The sequence below is a fragment of the Ceratotherium simum genome, chromosome 13, assembly GCF_057802395.1.
Source record: "Ceratotherium simum simum isolate JZ-2026a chromosome 13, ASM5780239v1, whole genome shotgun sequence".
NCBI lineage: Eukaryota > Metazoa > Chordata > Mammalia > Perissodactyla > Rhinocerotidae > Ceratotherium > Ceratotherium simum.
Genome location: NC_141912.1, coordinates 40,806,592 through 40,832,315, shown reverse-complemented (window position 1 = coordinate 40,832,315; position 25,724 = coordinate 40,806,592). Strand labels below are relative to the sequence as shown.

The window sequence follows — 25,724 nt, the reverse complement described above, 5'->3', positions numbered from 1 at the left end:
CCAGGACATTTGGCTATGTATGGAGACATTTTTGGTTGTTGCGACTAGGGGATGTACTGCATTTAATAGGTAGAGGCCAGGGATGCTGCTAAACATCCTATAACGCACAGGGCAGCACCCTCCCTCCCCAACAAAGATTTATCCAGGCTAATACCAAGGTTGAGAAACCCTGGTTGAGACTAAATCTTTAGTTATGAGGGTGTGAAGGTATAGAACAAAGAGCAGGAAGAACATTTATGGAGCAACTCCAATGGGAAAAAAGATACAGATATGCATACCCATATACATATTCACATACCTATATAGATAAACCAAAAGTGACTGGACCACTAAAGCATTCCGAGAGGTAGCATAGCTCATATCAGTAGGGAAATAAATTGCATTGCTATTCTCTCCTCCCTGATGAGGGAGGAAGCCAGAAGGAGAATCTGAGAAGAAGGCCCATTATTTAGAAGTTGTCTTTAGATTTGGAATGTGAGACAAGGAGCAAAGTTTAGGAGTGGGGCTGGAAAATAAAGATAGCTGAAGTACTCAGCATACTAAAGAGGAGAATCGCTTATTTGAGGTGCTGGTGAGCACCAAGGAAGAGAGGAGGAAGGCCAAACATGACCTTAAGCCAGGCAATCAATCTTTTTTAGGACAAGGTTGTCCAACACTCCATTTCAAATTGTCTGCACTGTTGTGATGTAAACACCATTGGTCTCCCCAAACCTCATTAAGTCTACCATGTTCACAAAGCGCTTGGGTCAATGCTGTGTGTGTGTGTGTGTGTGTGTGTGTGTGTGTGTAATTCAGCGTATGGGAACTAAATTCCACATCTGGGTCAACAAACTGCACAAGAGAGTCTGCTTGCATGAAACCAGTAATAGCAGTTAACCTTTACTGCAGGCCTACTATGAGCCAGGCACTGTTCAAGTACTTAACCTACAGTCTCGCTGGATGCTCACAGCTGCCCTATGGAGGAAACCACTGCTATCCCATATTAGGGATAAGAAGTCTGAGGCAGAGGGAACTTAAGCCACTCACTCAGGGACACACAAGGAGTGAGTGGTAGAGGCAGAATTCACATCCAAGTGGTCTGGCTCCAGAGTCCATGTTCTTAACTTCTGGGACACTCTGCTTGTGACCAGCGCTAACCAACAATCTTGACTAACTGGATGGAAATAGGAACTCAGAGCTGGAGGTGACAGGAAAACTAGAAGCCACCATTTCTCACTTCAGAATCTCTAGACCAGTGGTTCTCAGACTTTAGCATTGACCAGGACCACCTAGCTGGCTTGATAAAACACAAACAGCTGGGCTGCACCCCACCCCCACCCCCCAGAGCTTGATTTATTGAGCCTGGGGCAGGGCCCAAGGATTTGCATTTTTAACAAGTTCCAGGTGATGCTGATTCTGCTGGTCAGAGGACCACTCCTTGAGAACCACTGCTCCTTTGGAGGGATACGAGGCTTTGTCTGTTTGTGGGGGCTGGATTCAGCTACTTTATTCTGAATCTCAAAGACAGGGCTCCTCAGGTGGCATCTGGGCACAAGATCACCCACTGAGTATCTGGGAATTGGAGAAGGCTAATACTGAAGAGAATGGAGGAGGGGAGGGAATAATGTCAAGTGGAATTCAACCTGGAAGACTTCCTGGAGGAAGAGCCAAGTGGTGAGAAGAAGCCACACTGGGATCACTGATTTGATGCACACTCCAGATAGCAGGGCTCAGGCATTCGACCCTTCCCTAGGGGAAATGCAATTAATTCAGATTACTCGTAATCTCTGGAACTGCTGGGTGGGTGCCCCCTTGTTCTTGATAAGTCCATCCAGAAAGTCTGAGCAAGAAATGTGTGCCCAGGAGACACCTTCTTTCATGAACTGGGAAGCTGTGCAGGGCAGTAGTTAGAAGAAAAAGAACAAGTTCAAATCACAGCTCTACGGCTGTGTAGTGTGGACCTTGCTCAAGACTCAACTGCTCTAAGCCTTAGTTTCCAAATCTGTAAAATGGAGCAACTAACAACCTAAATCTCAAAGTTGTACAAACCAATGGTATGTGAAGTGCTCATTGCAGTGCCTACCCTACACTAAGCCTCAATGATGGCACTGGAGCTATCACTGCAGCCAGGGAAAGTCGGGGACTTGCTTTGTTGCTGCCCACAGCCCATGCAGGAGCTGGAATATGAATTTCAGATCATCCCTGCTCTCTATCATTTAAAAGATTTTCCATCACGATGGGCACTCGCCAGTGCTTTGGAGCCCTCCCCTAGTTCTAAGCTTGCTCTCCACCAAACCATGCCCAATGACCCCTTTCCACACCTCACTCAGAACTTGTCTCATTTACAAAGTTGGTAACACTAACGGGGTGGACAAAATCCGAATACAAAACTGTCTAACATCTACACGTGCAACATGTACTCAACCTTGCTTTAAAAATGTATGCAGAGAGAAAAGACTGGAAGGTGAATTACCCAATGTTAACCAAACTGGGAAGGCAAGTTCCCCAAGTGTGCTTTGTGGCCAGGTGGGAAGTTGGGGGGCAGGGGTGGAGGGACAGAAAGATCCAAGCCCCTTTCAGTCCCCCAGTGATGGGCTTATAATCTAATTGTATTTTTGTCTTTCTGCTTCTGTGTATTTTCCACATTTTCTATAATAAACCTGCATTTCTCTTGCAATCAAGGAAGGAAAGTTGGTTTGTTTGTTTTTACACCATCATATCCTTCCAAAGCTTTTCTTGATTATAACCCACTCCATGCCCACTCTACACACACACTGCCTCTTGGATCTTGTCTTCTATTTTCAGCCCATGAGTTTGCGTATGTGGCCATGAGAGGCTGCTTTCTCAATATCCTTGAGCAGATGTCCTATGCCTGTGCCTAAGACCCTCTAGTAAGTGGAGCTGTCCCAAAGTGGGAGATGTTTCCTCCCACAAAAGAGTGGCCAGGCTCATTGCCTACCATTCCCTGACCTGGGATCCACTCCCACCCCCAGAAAACTCACTAGAAAGTTCTTCATAAAGTGAGTGGTTTATGCCAAGAGGAACTGCACAGAAAGAGACCACAGGTGAGAACTGTGTGCGCGCGCACACACACACACACACACACACTCACACACGCACCCCAATCTGCCTCTTCGTTCCTCCTGTATCCTGAGGAAAATGTCATCCGGTTAGTGCCCTCAGATGAACTGGGAAGGCAAATTCCCCAGTTGTGGTTTGTGAGGGGCTGAGTAGCTGAGGAGGGGGGGCCGTGTCAGGAACAGCCAATCCACTTCCATCTGGCTCTGAAATCCACACTTATTTTCCTGGACCGGACCAGGATCCCATTTCCCAATATGAGGCATCTCGCTCTCTCTTGGTGACACACACTTTCCTCAAGAATGCTTGACTTTTCAGGGAGGAATTCTTGTCTATTTGGGATTCTTGGAAGCAGGACAATGACTAATGAATTGCTGGCTCTACCCTAGGTTTGGAAACCCTCTAGAACTCACAGGAGTTGGGGGAGGAAGGAGGCGGGACAAGAGGGTACGGGTGTGTTCACGGCAGAGAGGAGGGGGCAGGATTGAGATGTAGGATCACAGTGTTCAAGCTATAGGCACTCTGGAAGCCACCATGGACCCCCACATCAGAAGTCACCTTCTACTCTGTGACTAGAAGGCTGACACAGGCAGGGTGGGGAGGTGGGGGATACTGATTAATGCTTGTCGAGACTAGAGAGTTGTAACACTGTGGAAGTCAGGAAATTAGCTGTTGAGCTTATCTCAAAGGGAGAAAGTTGCCACATCTGAGGGTGCCGCACAGAGAGCGTGGGTCTTAGAGTCAGACACACCTTCTTTGCAAGGCCCTCCGTGTCTCTGACTAGCTATGAGACTTCACGCAAGGTGCCTAAGTGCTCAGAACCTCGGTTTTCTCTTCTGTAAGATGGGATGACACCCACTTTGCAGGCCTATTGTGAGAATGAGATGTGCTGAACTGAGCAAGTGTTTGGCCCGGCCCTGGCACATAGTAGGCCTTCAACAGATGGCAGGTATTGTTTGGAGAGTTGGAAGGGCAGGAGTTTATAAAGCCTCTGTGTAGTGGGCCAGCTGCAGAAGGGCAGACAGTCCTGGGGCCGGGCAGTGAGAAGACGTAGCTCCCTGGGGTAACAGCAGCTAAACGTAAGCTCCCTCCTCCGTGTGCTCGCCAGGGCCCTTCGTGTATCCTGGCAGGTTGGGGCCACGCCACCCTTCCCCACGGCCCAGCTGCAGACTCTCTGCAGCCTCAGCTGCATAATCCAAAGTGAGAACGTTTGGGTTCCAGATCACCAGAATGACATGGTGGAGGGTCTACAGGGGTCCTGGGTCCCTTGGTCTCCTCGGCTTAAAATGATCAGGAAGCAGACTGGCCTCTCATAAAGATCAGGCAAACCACCCAACCTCGCTGTGCAGAGAAGTCCATGAGCTCTGAAGCCATCCTGGAGAAAGCAGGGGCCTGAGCATCTGCCGCCCCCAACCCCCACCTCCCCACACACAGCCCCTGCCAAGAGCTGCAGCAACCTGGGCAAACAGACCAGGCCCCCGGTGTGTTCTCAGTCTACCCGGGAAGGCAAAACACAGACATGAAAGACTTTTAAGAATACAGAAAAACAGGGGGAAAGAAAATCGTTTTCTTTCAAAGGAGCTCATATATGCAGCGGGATCGTGAGGCGAGCTGAGGAATCAACATTCCACAGGGTTAATCCGGGGAGACTTTCTAGAGAGCCGTGATGGGTAGGGTTGCCACCTCGTGTCACCCACAAGCTCTCCCCAAAAGTCCCGCCTCAGACCCTGTGGCCTGACTGAGGGAGAACAGGCACTTTTGCCTGAAATAGTAAATTTACATAACCTCGCAATCTTAGCGATGCTCCGCGCGGCTCTAGTTAAAACAACAAGGGTTTTAGAACCGGAGAGTTTGCAATGGCAAAGGCAGAGGGAAAACAAAACAGAGTCCACATGAGGTTTTCATTTTCTTTAGCCACGTGAGAACAGCCCTGTAGATCCAGCTATAAATACCCAGCCGCCATTGCCACAAGCTGGAAAATCACACACACACACACACACTCGACAAGTCCCTTCAAACAGTTCATGGGCTTAAGAATGCAAATCAGTGTTTCTAAGAATATCTATCTGCCTTGAGAAGATGCAGTGCTAGACTCCCCTCGCTCAGTGTCTTGCACTGAGGCCTCCTCAAACGTTCCGATGGGACTTGGGAAGAAGCCGTCCTGCAGCTGTCACCAGGGTGGATGTGGAGCTGTCCCCACAACACCCAGGCCAAGTCGAAGCCCACCAGGGCTGCACACAAGACCGAGGGGAAGCGTTTTAGACCAACTCCCTTAGAAGGAGGGAAAGAGCACCCTGCTTGAGCCGGGACACCTCAGCTTGGGTCCCCTACGAACAGAGCCCATCTGTCATTTATTGAGGCCAGGTTCTCAGGAGAAACCAGAGAGGGCAGAGGAAGGACCTGGTAAGACTGTGGTTTCAGTGGGGTCTAGCTTCAGCCTGATCCTGGGGGGAGCTGCGGGGGCAAGTCTGCGGCCACACTGGCCCTCCTTGGGGCAGGGGAGTGGGGATTTTGTACCTTTTTCCAATTAGTCATTGACCACAGGATGCAGGGGGAGGGCAGGGCAAGATGGTGTAACTCCAGGTGCCTCTGGGCGACGGGGTTCAATGACCCAAGGGCAGTGCAGGCAGGGGTCAGCATTTAGCTGAAGCACCCCCAGCAGCCGGGGACACGCACAGGGCTTCAACAACCACTTCTATATGGGGTCTGCAGCCCAAAGGCCTGGTCGCTTAGAATTTGTATTTTCTATTGATTACAAGGGTTGGTTTCTGGGTTTGTTGGCTTTGTTTTCATTTTCTTTTGCATGGAATGCTTTTATAATTGACTTGCCGAAGAGAGAAGCAAAGGTTTGATCAACGGGGCACACACTGCGAATTGCCCACCTAATCTCTCTTCTCTCCTTCTTCCACGCTAACAGGTCCCTGCTTTTGTTTGAGGCAACATGCCCATTTAAAATTTTCAGCTTCTCCCTAGACTCTGCTGCAGTTTGAGGTCTCTCCTTAACGCAGTGTTGGCCAGTTTCTGGAGGGGGCTTTCAGAAAAGTTTGTGAAAGAGAGAATTAGCTGGTATGCACTTTTTGTGCTTTTGTGCTTCTCCTTTTTCCTGCCTGGAATGCAGATGTAAAACTAGAGGTGATGCAGCTATCTTGTAACCATGAGGCAATGAGCACAAAGACAAAAGTCTCATTCTAAGGAAGGCTGAAGTAGAATGATAGAGGGAGCCCAGGTCCCTGATGGCACTGTGGTGTCACTCTGCCAACTCAAGACTGTGTCTGCTGGACTTGTTGACAGAACCACTCTAGTCGGGTTTCTGACTACGTCACTGAACACAAATTCTGATATACACCTCAAAACACTAGTTCTGTGGGGTGTCCCATGGAAAAAGTCCTCTTTAGTAAACTGAGAGAATACTAGTTTAAACAATGGGAGACCAGTTTCTTACTGCAGTGCTTCTCTGAGCATGGGGCTCTGTGAGGGTAAGAATAGGGGAGGAGGGACCGTTGCTTAAATTTCTTTAGCCACAGAAATTTTTTTCCTAGAGGGTCGTCGTGAGAACCTGGGGTTTTACCAAACGCAGTTTGGGAAACACTAGACTAGCTGACCTCTTCCTGCACATTTCATGATGCCCCAGCTGGAGGGGACCAAGCAGGAGGCCAGGTCCCCCAGCAGCCTCAGCATTCACCCTTCGTGGGACATGAGTCTGAGGCAAAGAATTGGGGCCTTTGAGGTTGGTTAGAAAAGAGCGGTGAACTAGATAAAAGACTCAAGGAGGTGCCAAGTCTTCTGGAATTTTGGGGGTACCCACTCCTCTTTCCAAGCAGTGCTTGGCATTCACTCCAGGAATAATAATGGTGTTGATAATAGCCAACGCTTATTGAGCATTTATGATGTGCTCAGCACCGTGCTTTACAGGGATGATCCCCTGCAATCCTTGCAACTGCCTAATAAGAAATACAGTTTCTAGAAAACTAGAAAAAGTTTGTCCATTTTACAGATGAGGAAATCGAGGCCTATTGAGATCACACAGCTACTACATGATAGAACAGGGACTCTGCCCCCAAGGCCCCCCAACTTCAAGGGGTCCATTCCCCCACTCTCCTTTGCCAAGTACACATTTTATTTGTATATGGTGAACTTTCTCTTGATATGCTGTTTTCCAGGTGTCCCCTACCTTTGTTGTGTGTATCCTGATTTACATACTGGACTGAGAATCCTCAAGGGCAGGCCCTGTACCCCTAGGAGTTCAGATATGTTAGTCTGTCCTTCCTCTGTACCTTATCACAGTGTTTAGAGACCAGGTCTCCACAACATAGGGCCACCCGGTGGAGGCTGCCTCCCTGACATTGATCACAGCCTTCACAGGAGGCGAGATGTGCTCAGGTGAGACTCAGGGTGAGGGTGATTAGTGATGTGGGTGAAGGTGGAGTCAAGAGGAAAACTCTGGAAAAATGAGCTCCAGCTAAGGGCATCCGCAGCTTCACATGCTTATCCACCAGGGCGCTCAAGACCAACGTTGTGTGCGTCACTTGGATTGGGCCCGGACCAGGTCTCAAGTCCTCATCTTGCCACCTCAGACCACCAGGCTCAATCATCTTCAGGTAGACACATCCATTCTCTGGACTGCAAAGTATTTAGGGCATAACAAATAGCCAATCGCCAAGTCTCATTCAAAACGTCCTCCTTTTCAAAGCATAGAACAATGTACCAGGCCCATAATCACTAATGTCAGTCCCTTTCCCTCCCAGACCCCTTCCTGGCTTACCCATCTAAGCCTCCTGGAGCCAAGCAGTCCAAAAATATAGCCCAAACTGCCCAAAAGCTCTTACAGGTTGAATCAAAGGGAACTCCTCATCACGCCTGGTCTTTCCAGTTCCACGATGAATGCATGTAGAAATATATCAGATGCTGACTATTCCCTGTTGCCTCTCTACCTCCACTCCCTCTCCTTCCCTGCCACCCTCCTGCCCACGGGGCTGACCTTCCCAGAATGCATCACCCAGATTCCTGGGCTTCTGGTGCCCAGTGGGATTCGACCAGTGGAAAGCAACAGCAGGTGATTGGCGGGTGGAGGAGAGAGACCTCAGGGTGTTTATTCCCCCATTGTCTCTCCGCTAAGCCATGGGTCTTGCAGTCGCTGTGTTCCTCTAGGGCCACAGCCTCTGCCGAGTGGCCCTTCCTCCTCTGCTCCAGCTGGCACAGGGCTCTGTACCATTCCTCCCCCTCACCCCTCCAGGTGTAGGAGTGTTAACAGCTTCCTGCTGTTGCTCGTCCCTGGGTGCCTCAACATCTCCTCTAGTCCCTTATCTCTCTGCAAATAGTCCTCCCATTACATTCTTCTCAGTTAAACCCTTTTGCGAGTGCCAACTGTTTCGTGCCCAGAGCCTGACTGATACAGACCACAGTGTACATTCTCAGAGCACCCATATGCCAGAGTTTGCTTCAAAAAGTCCCAATTGCATGTGATTTGTCTTCCTCCTAATTAAGGTGAAATATATAATATACAGATGAGCAGGAGGCAGAGGGGAAAGCCAATCCAGCTCTAGTCCCCAGTGCAAGCACCATGCCAGCCAGAGAAGGGGCTCCCTGTTGTGGAAGGGAGCGTTGAGGTTCAGGGCTCAGTCAAGGGCAGAGGCTGCACAATAGAGGACAGGGCGCTCACGGCCAACACAGTGTGTGTCACTCGGATTGGGCTCGGGCCAGATTCCAAGGGAGAGGGGGCTGTAATGAGGAATAAGACACGTGAAAGAGCTGAATCAGCTGCATTTCACTAAGACATCCCGAGAAGAAGTCAGCATGGCTCCACTGTCAAGTAAAAGGCAGTGAAGCAGTTCCCAGCGGTGGGTGCTTTCCCGCTTCAGGGCAGGATGTTCACAAGAGGAACAGAGCAGTGGCTGTATTCATGGAAGACAGAAGGGAGGGAGAACTTCACCGAAACCAGGCAGTTACGGTGGGAAGAGGGAGATTCTCTCACCCTTGGGCAATGAGAAATACTTGAGACGTCGGTCCCCTGTCCTTATCAAAGGATGATGGCTGTGGTCCCTTGCCAGCACTAGCAAAAAGTCCCAATAACTCCCGATGAAGGGCTGGGCCGAGACAAGTCTCCAGCAATATGCTATATGGAGAATGAGCCAGAAAGTCGCTGTGTGGTTTCTATTACTACGACCCTGTTTTGCATCTCCACCAACATATCAAATATGATCCCCATGAATCCCAAATCATAAAAAAACAGGTCAAGACTTTTAGTTCAAAAACAGTGATTACCATGTGCATATGGGGTCCAGTGTAGATGTCTGGAGAACAGCGCACTTGAAGATGCTCACATCTACCTAAAATTTCCCATATGGACCTGGAGCAAATGGGGAGCAGCTTCAAACCCATTCTTTGGCATGTCTATTTGCCAATGGGCAGAGGAAATGGACTACGAGCTTGTGCCCATTATAAAAGTTAACTTTTTTTAAACTAAAAAATATTTTAGTTATCTATCAAATGTAGATAATAATAAAATAAACATGTGTACCCATCACTCCATGTAAGAAATAAAGTATCACAGATATAAATGGAGCCCCTGTGTACCCCTCCTTGGTCTTCCCTCCTGCCTCCCTAGAGAGAGCCACTTCTCTGAGTTTAGCGGTTATTTCAAACTTGTTTTTACACTTTAATTAAACATGTAAGTACTTGTAAATAAAAGAGAGTATTATTTTGTACGATTTTAAACTTAACAGCAATGGCATCCTTCCGCAACTCGCTTTTTCCACTTACTATTGTTTCTGAGATTATACCTTGCTATTACAATCTATCTAGTTCCTTCATTTTGTTTTCCCACTGTGTTCCATAGTATTCCACTGCATGCACATATCAAATTCTTTAACCAATCTTCTGGTTGATGATAGACATTTGGGTTGCCTTCTAGCTCTTAAAAACCATGCTATAGTGAATTTCCTGAACATATCTCCTTTTCATATGCATTAGAGTTTCTCCAGACTTACCAAGGAGGGAAATTTCTGGGTCATAGGGTAAGTGCATCTTCAGTTTTACTAGATAGTACCAATTTGCTCTCCCAAGTGCTCATACCAATTTAATTGCCACCATTAGTGAATGCGAGTTATCTTTGGCTCTACATCCATCTGATGAGTATAATTTTTTTGTCAATCTGACGAGTGTGAAATGATGTCTCCCTGTGATTTCAATTTATGTATTTCCCTGATTCCAAGTAAGGTTGAACATCTTTTCGTATGTTTATTATTCTATAGTATCATTTTAGTGTTAGAATTACATTTGTGTGCTTTGAAAAAACAGAAGAGTTTTTCCTTTAATTTATAAAAATTTGAACATGTTGAGTGTTTCATCAGGCTTTCATTGGAAAACTTGGAGAGGGAAGCAGAGCTGTGGATGGAGGTAAAGAGAAGACTTCCTTTTGCATACTTGCTTTGAGACAGGGATTTTTAAAACGAGTCATAGCATTAGAGACGAAGCACGTGAAGCAGAAATTCCAACAATCCTTGGGCAATGTGGGGAATACATTTTTTAAGACCTTGTTAACATTGTCTAGGAATAATTCAGAAAGTTTTCATTGTGCCCTTTGCCTCTAAGACAACTACATGGACACAACTATATGGACAGCACAAATGGGCTGAAGGAACTGTAGGAACCATTTGTCCATCTTCCTGCTGCAGGAAACACCATGTATTTACCATCCCAACAGATGAAATCGCTCCTCTAATAATAGCAACCTAGAAGGAGATTCCATAACTTCCTTACATTCCCAAACACTCTTAAATGGAATCTAAATTTCTCAACATTGAGCATCTCCTTCTCATAGCATTGATGACATGGAATAGTATTCTTCACTTCTAGGTCCTTCCCCAACGACACTGTGAGTACTTAGAGGATTCATCTTAATAACCCCTGTCCCCGGCACCAGGATGGATGAACTAGTCTGGAAATGCATAAGGGCAGGGACCACATCTTATTCAACGCCAAAGTTCCAGGAGGCATTCGACTTATGTTTCTTAAGGGAAGGAATTTCTTCCATACGGAAGTTTCTGAGCTTTAAGAACAGACTAATCATGGAAACAAACAAACCCTCTTGCTCAGGGTGTAAAAGAAACCTAAAAAATACCTTTGAATGCTTTTCCATGAAGTCTTTCCCCACTTCCCCCATCTCAAAACGATCTTTCCTCCTCTATGTACTGCATCAGCACTACATAGTACCTAGTATTCCCATGGAAAACAAATTATTTGGCAAATAATAATAATAAAGACTTACAGAGTACACACTATGTTCCAGGCACTGTTCTAAATACTTTACATGTATTAATTTTGTCTTCCTTTGGGGGTAGGTACTATTACTGTCATCATTTTACAGATAAGGAAACTGAGTCTCAGAAAGGATAAATACTTGCCCAAGGCTACAATTCTAGTAAGTGGTGGAATGTGAATTTGGACCCCAGCAGTTTGACCCCAGAATCTGTAGAAGCACTATGCTATACCAAAGCTACTGCTGGACACACATAAGCCTTAAATGCTTCCTGCTGTTATTCTAGTGAAAATGCAGCTGTGGGCTTAATGAGAAATTCATTATCCTTTGCATCCTTATCTTTGACACCCACATCCAATCCCTCAGGCCTTGAAGAATTTGCTGATTCTTCCTTATTTATTAATAAAAGCTCCCAGTCACATGGGCTAGCCACACATCACTGTCTGCCTCACTTTCAGAGACTAGAGGCCCCAGAGGGGAGTGAATTTTGCTCACCAAGATTCATTCCACAGGACCTGCCTCTGCACACAATGCATTACACACCGGGGCGTCTCAAATAGTTGTTGAGCCACCATAACCATTAACAACTCACAATGATGCAGCAGTGTACTGAGCACTTTTCACGTACCCTACGTAAGAGACCCCCTGCAGTCCTATTCCACAGGTATTACTGTCATTTCCGTTCTACACAGGACTAGAACCAAGGCTCAGAAATGCTAACTCGCTTGTCGAAGGCAGTTCACCTAGGTGGTGGTTGGCTGAAATTCAAACCTAGATCCTGCCACCAAATCTCATGATACATCTTTTGCTCCTGGTGAAGTTGATCCCTTTTATTCTTTATCCATTGCATGTATGCACACATACACAACTGACTTCTCCTTCTGGACCAGTGGAATAGGAGTCAGATCAAAAGGAGAGGAAAGAATATACACTGAGCTCTTGTCCTATGCTATGAATGAATGAATGAATGGGCATGTGGATAAGTGACATATAGTCAGCAAGTACTCCCTGAGTGCTAACCCTGTGCCCATCACCAGGCTAGGAGCCGTAAATACCACAGTGACAAGGGCATGGCCCTAACCTTCTAGGAGCTTCTAGTCCACTGGCACATGCATCTCAGTGGTAACCGGATCTGTCCATGGAATCTCCCCTTGTCAGAGCCCCATGTGGGTAGGGAGTGGTGTGGAGGGGGGAAGAAGAAAGCCAGACCCTGTTGCAGCATAAACAGAGGAGACTAGAAGTACATCGCATCAGGGCAAACTCCAGACAGACAGAGTTCTGAAAGAGTTAAAAAGAACCTGTACAGGGGGCTGGCCCGGTGGTGCAGTGGTTAAGTGCGTGCGCTCCGCTTCAGCGGCCCGGGGTTCGCAGGTTCGGATCCCGGGCGCGCATCGATGCACCGCTCGTCCAGCCATGCTGTGGCGGCGTCCCATATAAAGTGGAGGAAGGTGGGCACAGATGTTAGCCCAGGGCCAGTCTTCCTCAGCAAAAAGAGGAGGACTGGCAACAGATGTTAGCTCAGGACTAATCTTCCTCACACAGTAAAAAGAACCTGTACAGCCCCACTGACCAGGAGAGTGAGGCCCACTCCGACTCCCAGAGGGTGAGCATTTGTCCAGTGTCCCCAGGGACAGTCCCAATTGACGCCTGCTTCCCCCCGTCCCATCCGGTTAGTGCCCTGTTCACTCTTGAAAGAGTCTTGGTTTAGACAGTAAATTATATGCTCGCCCTTGCCTTCCAGGAAATTTATGACTTTCTCCAACAGCCCCTGGGCAGGAAAACAATCTGCCTTCCCAAGGTCATTGAATTGCCTTATTTCTACTCCTTTTTAAAGAGCTTCTCCTCACAGCCACCACCCCACAGCTGGCACAGGTTCTAGGGGGGCAACTCCCACATGTGTGTCTGTGTTTCTCTCTAGCGTTAGCACTGAAGCCAAAACTATTCACCATCAGATCCCAAAGTGCACGGGCTTTAGATTCAAGCATACCTGTTTTATATCCTGACCCTGACAGTTTCTTCCTGTATGATCTTAGGCAAGTCACCCAACCCTGCTGAGCCTCAGTTTCCTCATCTGTAAAAGGGGGTGACAACACTCATCTCACCTCGTGGGATTGCTGTGAGGACTTGGTGAGGTAGTATAAGTGAAAACACCTAGCACAGTGCCTGGTATGGAGGACCCGCTTACCACCCACAGGCTTTCTAGAACATGTGACCTCTCAGATAAGACACAAAGAATGTGGAGGATATGAACATCCCAGGAACCCCAGCATATTATTAAGCCTCAAGCCCCTGCCCTACCAAGTTGGAACTACTTCTTCATCTTTACAGAAAATGGAATACACAGTACAACCACTTCATAAAACTGGTCAGCAGTGTCTCCTACAGCTGGACACATGCTTCCCCGTGACCCAGCAGTTCCACCCCTGGGACACACCAACAGAAACGCATTCATATGTTCACCCAAGGACAAGTGCGCAAATGTTCACAGCAAGACTACTCACAACAGCCTCAAACTTGGAAACCAACCAAACGCCCCTCAACAGAAGAGTGGATAATAAAGTGTGTATAGTCACATAACGGAATACTACACAACAGTGGGAATGAATGACCTACCCAACAACATCACGCTGAGCAAAAGAAGCCAGACACAAACAAGTACACACTGTACGATACCATTTATGTGAAGTTCAAGAACAGACAAAACTAATCTATGGTGTTAGAAGTCAGGATTATTGAAGGGTAGGAGCCAGAAGGGGGCATGTGGGGCTTCTGGGGGTGAGGGAGGTGGGGGGCTTTGGAATGTTCTGTTTCTTGATCTGGATGCTAGTTATACAAGTGTGTTCACTTTGTGAAAATCCATTGAACTATATACTTATAAACTGTGTATTTTTCTGAATCATGTTGAACTTCAATAAAAAGTCAAAATAAAATTTTTAAATGTAAGACAGTTGTATTTCCGGTAGAGAGTTGAGCAGACTAAGTAGGCAGTAGACACTTCACAAAAGGCAGTAGGATGCTGGGCCAACAGAGCTAACAAGACATGGTCCCTGTGCTCCATCAGCAACTCTATCATCATCAATCCTCATCGTCATTGTCATCGTCATCATCATCATCATCATCATCATCACCATCATTCCTAACACCTTCCTAGTGTTTACTATGTGCCAGCCATGGTTTCAAGTACTTATTTTTTCTTTTTACCAAATCATGCAGTAACTTTATCTTCATAAAAATCCATTTTACAGATGAGGAAACCAAGGCATAGAGAGAGGAAGTAATTCATGCGAGGCCACAAAGCTAGCGAGAAGTAGAGCGAGAATCTGAAGCCAGGGCCTGTCCTCTGAACCAAAGCCTTATACTCAGACATCTGATCTGTTTATCAGCTCTGGCAGCCCCATCTTCCATGTAGGCAGCCACAGACCTCAATAACCCCACCTCTGCTCAGGGCAGCAGTGACGGTAAATTATCAACCCTGTGTCTCGGAAAGGCAGAGGCAGTTGCTAACTCTGTCTCTGGGCAGCTGCCAGCCCAATGCCAAATGATAGGGAACAGACTGATAAATATATTGACAGAGATTAAAAGAGTTAAAATGGCTTGGGCCCTCTACTGTCCAAAGTCCACAAAAACTCTGAATTTGCTTCAAACTAACTTCAAAGCTGCCTCTGGCCCTGTGGAAATACTGACTGACCTGGAATCACTCCCTTCTCTTGCTGCCTGGTCAGGGGATCTTGAGGCCGGGGGCTGTGGTGTCCAGGAGGCAGTGAGGGAGGGAGTGTTGACACTGACCCCCAGCAATGTGGTCAGACACAGAGCTGTGAGTCTGGGTCCCCGAGTCTGGCACATCGAGCATCCATCACACAGGCAAGCTTTGCTCTGGCACTCGGGCGGGCGATCAGTGTACATAACCTGAAAAGCGGAATGTTCAACACACAATGCCAAAGACCGCCCATGCTCGGGACAAAGCGGTAACAAACAACACCCATCAGGACGACTCAGATCTGGCAGAGACCCGTGCAGTCACGATGTGAGTACCTATGCAGGCAGGAAGGTGGCTCCCAGTGGGCCAGCAGTGGGTCCTCTGAGACCACTCCCTTTATATTACATATGCACTAGTAAGATGAAGAGGAATTCCCAAAGGTCAAATTGTCCAGCCCCCTGTCTCCAGGCAGGATGGCAACAAAGCCATCTGGTCACACTTCCACTGAGATACACCCACACCCCTCAGCCTAGCACTGGGGTTTGTGGGGGCAGGGGTAAATACAAATTTGGCAATAAAATCAAAACAGTTGCTCAGTCTTCCAAGTTATGACATACTCTGTTTGTAGAGAAATCAGTTGGATCTCACCTAGAAAACACACAAAATAGAGCACAGGATAAAAGTACACTTTGTCGTATTCCAACATGGCCACCAATAATTACCTAGAAAATAATGGACTCCTCCAAAACAACGTCACATAAAACAGTCAAAATTTCTGGAGCAAGCGGGGGGTTATTAGGAAGGGCTCTTGGAATCAACCACCTGTGGGAGGGAGGGACAGAGAGGAAGCAGTGCTGGGCAGAGGGAGAAGTAGAACAGCCATGCAGCCTCTATGAAGGCCTCAGCCAACCCCATGAGGAGCCCTGAAGCTGGGATACCCTTTAGAATTTCCCCATATTTGTACAGAGGGGCCAGGCCTTCATCACTCCCACCAATCATTGGATGCAGGTGACCCAGGAGGGGAGCATCAGCAGGAGTGACTGTGGGGAGGGCAACTCTCTTTAGCTGAGGCAATTCCAAAGACGGCTGACCACTGCCTTCCACTGGGAGTCAGTCTGGAATGGAGGTCTGGGTGGCACAGCCCAGTGTCCACTATGCAGGGATTTGGACCCAGCCAGGCAATCTGAATGCAGAGTCCACACAACTGAGCGTTATCCTACACTGCCTGATTTACTCCATCAGGACTGTTCTCCAATCCATTTGGATATTTCCTGCTGCATTTCCTGCATATTCAGTGATTAAGGAGACCCAAGGAGGGAAGGCTAAATCTGATGAGAAGTGGGTAGGGGCAGCCACAGGGCCTGATGCTCAATAGCTTCCCTATGACCACACATAACATGTCATGATACCCAGGATGGTCACCAGGCTAGTGCCAAAGCAAAGCCTTCCTGGGTGATGGATGCTTGGTGCATCAGATCAGGGACCCAAACCGGTGGGCATCCAGGATGAAACCAGATTGAACAACTGACTGATGGGAAAATAAACACCCCTACAAGAGTGGCATGATCTGAGATATATAGAGCTGTGTGAGTCTAGGCATAAAGAAATCAGGAAAAATAAAAAAAAGCTTGATCCATTGGAGGGGTGACCTTACCATACGGTCAAGGGAAAGAAAAGTATGCTGCAGATTCCATTTCAGTGAAAAAAACACACTCAAACAACAAGACCCCACTAGACCTGTATACAAACTTGTAGTGTTTGTATGAACAAAGGAAAAGATAAGGAAGGATATAAATCTAGGCTACTGACATTAATTACCAGGGTGTGGAGGGTGGGTAGAGATGTCATTCTTTCCATGTCTTTTCATATTTCTGCATGATATTGATTCACTTGTTTAAGCAAAGAAGAATTACCTTCATAATTTGGAAATATCAAATAAAGAATATGTTTTAAAAAATTATGAGTGTTGCACCATGTGCATAGTGGGGACTGATATAAAAGTAGTATTTCATTCCGTCTCCTCCCTCTCCTCTTAGGAGGCAGCTCTTAGTTGTCCATGTGGGGTTGATCAAAAGGAATATTTAATTCAAGGCCAAGATTTTTCTGTGCCCTCCCTTTATCATTAGAAGAGGACTTTATCTTAATATTATTCCACACAAAATATATATCTGCCACCAAAATAAATCTGCCAGTAAAATCTATAAAAATGATGCAACACATTCTGTAGTCCAGTGGCAATGCTGTGAACGATCTGCTGTTTGCTATTATGCATGACCATGCTTCTCTCTATTACCATGCTCATGAAAGCTGACCATACCGAGCCAACTCCCAATTATCTTGGCACATATACATGCAAAGCCCAGAGAAGCCAAAACCCAACTTTTCACCACATCTGCTGACAAGAAGTCAAAGAGCTGGTTTAATGTTGCTTCCATCTTTCCCTGTCCCTGGCTACCCCTTAGGAGAGGTGTTCCAGAGGGCAGGAGCCACCACAGAACAGAGGGATGAGGACATAAGGAGTCCACACAGCCTATGAACTGGGTGGCTCTTCTCTATCTGGTGGGCTCTGAGGATTTTCTCTTGCAACCCCATCAGCACCTGGGCGAGGCCTGCTCATTCCTTAAGAGTTAACTCAGATATCATTGAGTTCAATCAAGGGTCTAATTGACCCTGTTTGCCTACCAGGTGTGGATTCTACAGTGCAATTTCACTTTTATGAGCTCCAAACATGGAGAAGGCACGAAGACGACTCAGTCCTTCCCTGACCGAAGTGCAGTGTGTTAAAGGTTATGACAGAGCTGTGTGCCAAGTTCATGGGCGTGCGGAGGAAGGCATGATTACGAGGAGCCTTGCAAAGGGAGTTTGAGAGAGAAGAGGACACCTAAGCAAGCCTGTCAGGACAAGTAGAAGAGAGATAAGGATTGAGGAAGGGCCTTCCATGTAGAAAGAACTACAAACACGGGTAGAGAGGTGGGACATGCTTGTGACTAGACTCGGTGCCATAAAACCCAAGTTAACCCTTGAGGACTGATGGGGACTGCTGGTCGACATGGCAGTCAGCCATGCAGGAGCACCTCATTACACATCCCAGCCTGACCTGTGTTGTCTTAAAAAGACATCCTTTACCTCGGAAACCTCACATCAGTTTTCCTTCCTCCCACCAGCTTACCAACTGATTATTTTTTCCTACCATATCCCTTATTCTGTCCATGATACTGGATTTAGATTTTGACTTGAATCTAGTTAGTTCTCCTTCTATCTAGTTAATTGCCAGTAACTACAACAGCAACCATCATAGTGATAGTTCACGTTTGTTGAGTGCTTACTCAAGGCCAAGTGCTGACAATCCTCACAACCATCCTTCGAGGGAGGTGTTAGTTATTATCATCCCCATTTTTCAGATGAGAAAACTGAGGTTCAGAGAAGTGAAATAATATACAAGGTCTTACAACAGGGAAGTGGCGGAGCCAGAATTCAAACACAGGTTTATCTGATTCTAGAACCCAGATTCTTGACCCCCATGCTGTAACGACCCTCCCTAAGCTATGCTTGCTCTGCTCTTGTCTGACATCCAGAGCAGTAGCCATCAAACTTTTTCTGTTAAAGGGCCAGCTAGTAAATATCTTCGGCTCAGCAAGCCATACAGTCTCTACAGCAACACTCAGCTCTGCCCCTTTAGCTTGACAGCAGCCATAGACAATAGAAAAACAAATGGCACGGTTGTGTTATAATAAAACTTTACTTACAAAACAAGGTGACAGGCTGGATTTGGCTCTTGAATTGCGAGCTCCTAAACTATAGCAGTTTGGTCAATCACTCATTCATTTAACTATCGTTTACTGAGTGTCTACCTGGTGCCTGGCACTGTTCTAGGTGCTGGGGATACAGAGAGACCCACACAAGTCTCCACCCTCATGAAGCTTAAATCCTAGCAATCCTGGCTGTTTTGCCCAGGCCTGATACCCTGGGTCCTAACCTTGGCACTCTTCACTCTTCCCTTAGACTCTCAGCTTAGACTTCAGATCACCCCAGAGCTTGTAGAACCATCAATGCCCGGGCCCCACTCCCTAGAGGCTCTAATTTAATCGGCTGGGGTGGGCCCAGTATTGACCCTGTTACAAGCTCCCCAGATGCTTTAAATGTGTAGACAGGGTTGCCACCCACTGCCTAGGTAGCTGTTTGCCTCCTAATTCTTCTGCTTACCTCCTGTGTGACGTAGGGTAAGTCTCTCAAGCCCTCAGACTTTGAGCTTCTACACACGTAAGGTACTGTTGTCATTGTGCCATTATTATTAGATGTTAATGTTAGGTACTGCCTCAATGATTTCCCTCTCCCTAGTTTTGACTTTGATTCTTTGGATCAAGGTGGTGTTTAGGATTTCTAAAATAAGCTCTCTAGAGAGCTCACTAATAGCCCAGGTTCATGGGTAAGTGAGCTGGTGGCCTTTCTTTTGTTGGAGGAGGGGATCATGCGGGGCTGCCATTTGTTTGGCACAGGGAGTGCTGAGCTGTGCCTCACTTTCATATGAAAGGTCTCCATCTCCAGGCCCAGACAGCTGACCTTGGGGCACTGCCGTTAAGCCTTGAATAAGTGGCTTATTTACTTTGACTTACGGACAAATGTTCAAAACCACGTACTTCTATGAGCTTAGACCTAGAGAGAAGAAAGGCATTCACATTTTGCTGAGCACTGAGCAGTTTGCTAGGTCCTTCCCATGTATTATCTCATTTCATCTTCAGAACAATCCTGAGAAGTGAAAATTATTGTTCTCAGTTAACAGATGAAGAAGGTTCAGAGAGGTTAAACAGCGTGTGACCTGGTGGTGCCTGATCTCAACCCTGGATCTACTTGATTCTGAAGCTTTCTGCACGGAACTGGGGTGCACTACAAATAATTCAGCTCCTCCTCAGCCAGGATTCAAAAGGATACCAAACTTCCTAAAGTTTATTTTTTCCAGGTTTCTATTTTATTTTATTTTTTTTTGGAGGGGGAGACCCAGAAAGAACCCCACAACACCTGCTAATGCCCATAGTCTGATAAGCCTTGCACAGCACTAGCATAATGATACACAGGTCCAAAGAAAAGGCATTTCCCCCCTGCACAGCCTCTTGGCCGTACAGTTTTATAACCTCATGATGAAACAAAAAACAAACAAACCAAAAAATGTGAAGAGAGTTGGAGAAATAGATATTGCCAGGAGTGAGGAATTCACTGACCCCCAGTCTGGGCCATCTCAGAGAAGTTGGCCACTGGCTGAGCCTCTTAAAAGCTGAAAAGTTATCCCAGGCCATGGTTCAAGAGAGAGCTTGAACAAAACAGAAACAAATGTGATCTTCAAAGTCTTAAATGTCAACTTGAAGGATAACTTAGAAGCTCTGAGATGGGCCAAGAGAACCTGCAGCTGCTCTCTCCAGCATCAGATGGAATAGCCACTTCCCAAGACAGTGTATCAACCAGGGGGCAGCCTCCCTGCTCCGCCCCCACCTTCCCACCCCCCACCCCCAACATAGACATACAACCTGCTCTGCTGCCTTTCTCCCTTCTGAGAGAGTGCAAACACAGGAGTGGTTTCCAGGCCAGATATGCAGGATGCCTGTGCCTCCTCCCACCCCTCCGGATAATGAACCAGCCTTGCTCATGGATGATCCCCGCTGGCCACCTTTTCTAGAGGGAGGAGGTAAGGGTGACCTGAGTCCTCGAGACTCCACCCATTGGCCATCAATAATGGAAAACACGTAGCCAGATTTGGGGAGAGGTCCCTTCCAAACAACATGGGCTCCTGATGGCTGAAACACTGAAAAATGAAATTATGATATTCCTTTTATTCAGGGTCTACAACACTCCCAGCTCTGTTTTAGTCCTTTTGCAGAAGTATCATTACCGTGATAACCTTGGGAGGTAAATGTTATCCTCATGTTACAGATGAGGAAGCTGCAGCTCAGAAGGAATCAGTAATGTAACCCAGGTTACGATTTCTCTCCCAGGCCAGTCTGCTCTGAAGCCAGCCCTCTCTCCGTTGTGCCAGGCTGCACTGGAAGTCCGGAGCTGAAGGACACAGGCTCCCGAGCACAGAGACTCTGGCTGTGGAGATCTAGAGGGTCACCTGCTGTCAAAGCCAAGGACGCCCTCCAGGTTGGTCTTTCAGCCAAGTGCATTTGCCCTTTGGACCTTCAGGAGAGCGTGAGAATGCCTCCTCTCTAAGTACTCTGATCTCAGAGACAACTGAAGAGCTGGCCAGAAGCCTGAGCTGATAGAAGGGGCGAGGAGAAGGCTTCAATATCAGCCCAAGAGTCAGCCCCAGGGAACTCGTCCTGGGGCTGAAGTTGGTGACATGTCTCCCAGCACACACCCAGAAGGTCAGGACTCCACTGACCCTCCAGAGAAACCCTCCAGGCCGAAAGAGCTGAAACCCCAGTCCTTGCCCTCAGCTCTCCCTGAGGTCCAGTGCTGGCACAAGAGCATTTCTGGGATCTACCTCCGATGGGTTCCCTCTGTCCCCAGGTATTCAGCCTTCTATTTGTAAATAGCAGGAATGAGTGGAAACATTTAAAATCGCTACTTCCATTGGTTCCGCTGGAATCAAAGAAGCAAGCCTCAGCCTCGTGGATTATCTTTGCACCCTCCCAATCACCTGTACTTAGACTTGCCCTCTTCTTTACCCCTGGATCCAAGGCTCTTCAGTAAGGAGGAGAGTTTAACCTGTTTTACGTCAAAAACTTTGGGGTCAGGGGTTTGGGAAAGAAGACTGGGGAGAGAACATGTTCCCACAGAAAGAAGGAGTCTTTCAAACTCCCCCCACACTTGCCAGAAAAAAAAATATTTGCAGGCCTTCCTACTGGTCCTGCCCTCACAGCCTTCCCTTTCCTGAACTCCTGACTCGCTTCTAAGTTCTAACGCCCAGGAGATTTTTCTCTCCTCTTTTTCTCCTGATGGGGGCACGAGTATTCCCTCAGCACCCCAGCATCTGGAGGAGAAGCTCTGAAAACTTGCCTAGGAGCTGTGAGCCAGAGCCGGCAACTACCAGGCAGCAAGACAATAACAGCACAGCTGTTTTTTTTTTTGAAAAGAAGAAATGGGGGTCGGATGCAGCTCCCAGCACGGATGAGAAACGGGCCGTGTATGCTTCCACGCCTGAGGCCACGACCATCCCCACACGGTTACGGTCACGGTCACGAAGGCATAAACATGCGCCTGCACGCGCATCTCACGGTACGCGGCTACCCCTGCTTACAGGCACTTTTGTTTACACTGCCCTCGGTGATTTCCTTCATCTTTATTACACTCAAGTTGAAGACAGACTCCTGAAGTCAAATGAGTCTCTTTCTGACATTGCTGTCTGCTCCATCTTTTATAGCGCTTCCCTAGGGGTCTATTTGTATAATTTCTAAAATCCTTCCCAAATCTCGAACTTCCTGTGGGTCCGTTTTTATATCCACATTTCCTCCCTGTCCCTTCATTCGCTCATTTGTCTAGGACACAGGGAGAGTCCAGTAATCTTCCTCCCACCCAAACATTGTAGGTTGGCTCTATTGCAAAATGCAAAACCAGAGACCTGATGAGGGCAAGGCTGAAAGGACTCTGTGGTCACTCGTTTGTTGACCCCAGCTATTGACATCCAGCACAGCGCATTGGGCAATCCAGGGCTGATGGGTGCACGGAGCCCCACACCCCCTTTCCTCCCACACTCCGTGAGCACAATCCCCCTCTGAGTCCTAGGGAAAATCCATTCCCACCATCAGCCAACTTTTCAGAGAAATCCAAGAAACTGACCCAAACGGAGAAGAAGGGACACACAAAACTTGAAACTATTTAAAGATGGGAAGTTGTTTTCATTCCCATGTAGACTTCAAGGAGAACCTCCAGGGACTTTTTCCTAGAGAGGTGTGATTTTCCTTCCCACCTTCCCAGGAACTTGGCAAATCCACCACAGAACTGTGGAAACATGGCCAAAGCAGAGAGAGAAGAGTTAAATCAAGCCCAGACCTCAGCAATCTGTGTTCAATTTTGATAAAAATCTCTCTCCCTCTCCCCCACCGCCCCCCTCCTCCACCCCACAGCTCAGACATGTCTCTCTATGTTACGGGCTTGCATCTTGTTTGGGGCACCACAGTGCTCCCAGAGAACCCGGCACGGCCCCCACCGTGGGCACATGTGGCAGACACATCCATCCCACTCCACGGGCAGGGCTGGACACAGAGGCGCACAGCCCCGGCCACCACCTCCTCCTCCTCATCTTCCTTACAATTACCTGCCTCCACACCAGATCCTTCCTTCCTCCGTTAAGCCAAAGTCCCATCACCTGGCGATGTCAGGGCCACTGCAGGAGGCTGGGCAGTGGCCCCAGATGCTGAGGTCCCCAGAGTCAGGACCCCTCTCCTGGGATGCTGCTTCCCTGGCCCAAGGTCCTACTGCCACCGAGAGCAAGAACCTCAGGCTCCCACTGCCTTGCCTGCTGGCTGGAGGCCAGGCTTGCAAGTGGGAGCTGGGAGTTTGTGAAGAGTTAAATCACAGAATGAAGACACAAGCTGAACCGGGAAAAGCCACCACCACAAAGTTGTCCGTTTGGGGGGTACCGGCTATGTTTGTCCACTTGTGACAACAAGGAATCAGATTTCAAAGCCACACAAAAACATTTTTTTAAAGTTTTCCAGAGACACTTCCTGTGTCAAGATGGGCCAAAACAGACAACACACACACACGCAAATCACACCCATGCACAGAGACACGCACACAGGCCCTGGGAGCCCACTCAAGTATCCGCGGCTCCTGCAAACACTCTGGAGAAACAAAACAGCCAGCCTGCGGAGTCGCTGCCTTCCCAATCCCCTTTAGCGTTGTAAAGAGAGCAGAGGGGGAGAAAAGTGTGGCAGTGCCGCCAGAGAGCGTCCCGCGGCCGGCGCCCACCCCACGGACCGAGGTAGAGAGGAGGCAGGGCAGGCGCACTTACTCCGAGGCCCCCATGGCGCGTCCGCCGTCCCTGCAGCCCGGACCCCCGGCTGCGGCGCGCGCGGGCCGCTCTCCCCGCGCCGCTCTGCACTCTGCTGTAACCGGAGCGCCGCCGCCGCCTCCCCTCCCGGCCCGGCCTCGCTGCCGCCCGCCCTCCCCTCTGACGTCAGGCGTCTTGGAGCGGGATATTTATGGCAGGGATACTCTGAATTTTCCCTAGGTAGAGTTCTGATTGCAGCTCCTTGGGATTTGTAATTTTCACACTTTCAGACAGAAAGGAGGGGAGAGAGGAAGGGAGAGCGCAGCCGGCAGGGCGAGGCAGACAATGAGGGTAGCTGTTTCCAGCTTTGGCAAGGAGCCTTCTCAGGGCTCCCTCTGTTTGGGAAACATGTAAGGGTCAAGGAGGCCAAAGTGGCCACCTGGGCAGTGGGTTTCTCCTCGCTCTTTCCCTGGGCGACGAGCAAAAAGGGCTGGTCTGAGCTGGCTGGGAGTCAGGTGCTGCGGAATACCCTCTCCTTCCCCCAAAGTGTCCCTTCATGAGACAATAAGCACCCTCCAGAAGGTGCCAGGGCGAGAAAGAAGACGAATCGGGCAGACCAGAACAGCTCATTAGAAGCCCTGGTCCACGCCCTAACAACTTTTCCATTTCTTCTTTGGGAGTGTGTATGCAAAAAAAAAAAAAAAAGTTTATTTTTACTAAATTATGTTCCACACTCCCTACCTCTGTATAGCTTTTCCAACTCAGCGCCAGTCAATTTATCTTACTTCATTGCTTATATACAGGGTTTGAGCTGTTTGCAATAGCTCTTATTCATACCTTTAAAAATTGCTTTTAATTTTTTTCTTAAATGTGATTGTGATCCATCTCCTGGACCGGACTAGAAATGGCCTTAGTCAAGAGTCACTCTCTCCTCCATAATTGGCACCATCCTCAGGGTAAGTATTTGATCTCTGTTTCCCTCACACTCCTAGGAGCCTGCAAGAAGATGGTGCCCACACTGGGTGATGATCCATGTAGAGTTTTCTAGGTGTTCAGGTCTGGATTCTGATGGTTGTCTGTTTCTCCACCTAGCTGAAGGGGTCTAGGGAAATCACTTGGTTTAAGGGCCATCCTTCCAGAGTGGCAAAAAAGAGTGTAATGCTTTATCCCTTATGGATCCCAAGGATTGGAGAATGAACTTAAAAAGGATACACATGAGATGCAAATTGCTTGTACAGTTAGATAACATTAGTGTGTAAGTATTCAATTCCCCATCAATGAGAAGGAGCACAGATAACCACAAGTCATCACTAAAACAACTTGACTCTGGTGAACTTTCCGTGAGACCAGATGGGGTAGAGGTGGGGGTGTGTGTGCCTTAACCACAGTTACAGTCAGCAGGGACTCAAGGACTTGGAATGTGTTTACCCCTTTGGCAGCAGCTGGTTAGAGCTGACTTTCTGAGAAGCCAAGTCTTGGGGCTGGGCTCCTTGGCTGGGGACAGCCAAGATGTTTTGGTCCAAGTCATACAGGGCCCAGAGCTCTGCTCTTTGCTCACTGTTAGGTTGCCCTCCTGAGCATCATATTCCGCTGCCATGTCCCTCCATCCCCTTCCTCACATCAAGGCTCCATTGGCAAGGTGAGCTCTGCTCTGTAGTAAACATTGAAAATTGGCTTCCAAAAGCCATTGACAAACCCCTTCTCCCTTGCCTTCCTCAACTGAGGAAACTAGAAGTCTACAATATTCACCATCCCAGACTCCCTTGTAACTAGGAATAGCTATGAAA

At 47.9% G+C, this 25,724-nt stretch overlaps 1 protein-coding gene across 2 annotated transcripts in view; it reads right to left on the bottom strand.

Moving 5' to 3' along the window:
* DAAM2 (dishevelled associated activator of morphogenesis 2) overlaps window positions 1-24,053 on the bottom strand; it is a 103,446-nt gene extending 79,393 nt beyond the window's left edge. For both annotated transcript variants that reach the window (XM_014782743.2, XM_004424180.3), the window contains exon 1: window positions 23,959-24,053. The gene's annotated coding sequence lies outside the window, so the exon portion shown is untranslated. The remainder of the gene's footprint in view (window positions 1-23,958) is intronic.
* Between the last annotated feature and the right edge of the window lie 1,671 nt (window positions 24,054-25,724).